The sequence below is a fragment of the Brienomyrus brachyistius genome, chromosome 5 (genome assembly GCF_023856365.1).
Source record: "Brienomyrus brachyistius isolate T26 chromosome 5, BBRACH_0.4, whole genome shotgun sequence".
In the NCBI taxonomy this organism is placed as follows: domain Eukaryota; kingdom Metazoa; phylum Chordata; class Actinopteri; order Osteoglossiformes; family Mormyridae; genus Brienomyrus; species Brienomyrus brachyistius.
This window is the reverse complement of record NC_064537.1, coordinates 33,782,319-33,784,662: the sequence shown is the minus strand read 5'-3', so window position 1 is coordinate 33,784,662 and position 2,344 is coordinate 33,782,319. Positions and strand designations below refer to the sequence as shown.

The 2,344-nt window shown below is 42.7% G+C and overlaps 1 non-coding gene across 1 annotated transcript; it reads right to left on the bottom strand.

Moving 5' to 3' along the window:
* Positions 1–1,936: 1,936 nt before the first annotated feature.
* trnar-ccg (transfer RNA arginine (anticodon CCG)) lies at positions 1,937–2,009 on the bottom strand. The gene has a single exon. It is a non-coding gene; the product is annotated as a tRNA-Arg (tRNA).
* Positions 2,010–2,344: the final 335 nt, after the last annotated feature.

Below are 2,344 nucleotides of genomic sequence, written 5' to 3'. Positions count from 1 at the left end.
GAGGGCAGAGACATAACTCGAATTGAGACTTTATTGAATTCCAGATAGAATCGTCATACCTCGGAAATAATTAACTCAAATGAAGGGTCCAAAGCAGAACATACACCAATCATGAGACAGGAGAGACTCCCCCAGACTGGACCTTTGAGTGGCCAATTGGACTCATGCTCACATACGCTCAACCACAATGTACCTACGCCAGGTGGTCTTACATCACGCACACGACACGAAGTGAAGACCACCAGTGAAGAAGACTTCACTCAGGTGGCTCTAGGTCACTATCTCTGAAATATAAATTCAACAGAGGATTAAGATCACATTCACCCTCCCATCACCTTGTATACTGACTGAGGCACGTACAAATGAATTAAAAACCCAAAAACAAAGAAACGCAGCAACAGAAAATTACACGGCAAATCAAAGACTCCGATCTCAGGACAAATCATGCAAAGAAAAATAATTGACAAAGTGAAATTACATACAAAACAACATGAAACAGAATAACTCAGGAAAACAGTTATCCAACCAAAGCATTAAATACACAGCAAATTAATACAAATCAAAATCCAAAAGAAACTTTGGGCAGTATCATGCTACTCGACCAAAAAGAAGACAAATCCCAAGTGATCCCACAGTCTAAAAGTCCAAATGCCGCTCGTCCTCGCTGGACTGCTCCCCACACTGACCCTGATCAGCACTGGATGGGCCAAAGCATGCCAAAGATCCCCAGGGTATGTCGTAGTTAAACCCATGACAAAAATGATAAAGACAAAACAGCAGCAATGTTCTGCTCCCAGGGACAACCCTGGAACATATTACCACAGTCAGACATCACACTAAACATTACATAGAACTCACTAAAAAAACATTAAAATTACCCACCACAGACGGCATAGAAAACAGCACAGGAACTATTCCTACAGTTCCGTCGGCTATGGAAAAGAAAACATTACTCATAAAATTGTCCGGCCCCAGCAGAATTCCAACTTGTCTTAATTAAAACGGGCATACCTGGAGAACAAACTCGTTGTAACTACAACCAGAACCATCAAACTCAAAGGGAAACACTCAATTCTGCTAAAGCAGTAGGGAAAGCACAAACTAACCATGTAGCCCCACTGCCCAACTATGGCTGGCTGGCAAAATACCTGACAATTCAGACACCGTTCCTTCCTAGGCACTCACTTTATATACAGACAAGAAAATTCATTGAATTTCATGAGAGAAGCTCTACCTCATTAGTCAGTGAACATGAAGACTCATTAATATTATGATCTCCGGACACGTCCTCTTTTTCATCTCACTGAATATGGTAACCCTGTCCATGGGTAACATTGTGGTACTTACTATTGTTGACTACTGGAGGACTGATCGACTGAAGGGTCCTCACATCTGGGTTTGACCAGCTGACCTACAGGTTATCCCAAAAACTTGCATACACACTGGCCCCTTGCGGATAAGATTGACTACCCCTGGTCTAGAGCAATGCCAGGTGCTGTTCCTAGACTGGGGGGGATACTGTCAAAGCCAGTGTATAGTAGACTCCAGTTCCCAGAATCTCTTGCATCCACTTTCTGTTCCCCATATAAAATGATACAGGACAGATGCTGTCCCTCAGCCAGGAATTCACATATGCATGTACAATTTTTGCATTTACATGTTTAGTCATCATAGGCTTTTATTCAAAGTGACATACAATTGAGAAAGCAGAGTCAAGAAGTCCTGAGAGCAATTAGGGGTTAAATGGCTTAAATAATCTCCACATTAACATGCACCACACTGGTATAACCTCCTGTGCCACATTCCACTCTGCAGTAAGTTGGGCTGTGAGACAGTGCAGGTTCCAGTCACCTACTAAATGGCTTCACTGATTTGTTGCCTATTAAAATAAGCTTAGCATAGCCTATAGGGAGAAAATGGTAAACGGCATTTCTTCTGACCCAGATGGGACTTGAACCCACAATCTCCAGCTCCGGAGGCTGATGCCTTATCCATTAGGCCACTGAGTCACTGTTGCAGGGTACATTATCACCTTGCAAATGCCTTCTGTGTGAGTATGCTACCTGTGCCCTTTAGTATTTCACTAAAGGGGCCTCTGTCATTAGACAGCAAATTAATTTGTAAAAGAAAATTGAAAATTTATCTGGGGCTGGTCCATGAGGGTAGCAGTCTGAGCAGAGTTGCCGAGACCTGGGTCAGTCCTGAAGTCTCCTCTGTTCAAATGTCTGAAGGTTAGCTTGTTATAGGAAAATGCAGTAAACAGAAAAAGGATGTAATAAAACTAGGTTGGCGTCCTGAAGGCATTCAAGATAGATACCTGAACCATCCCTGACTGGCTCCTTTA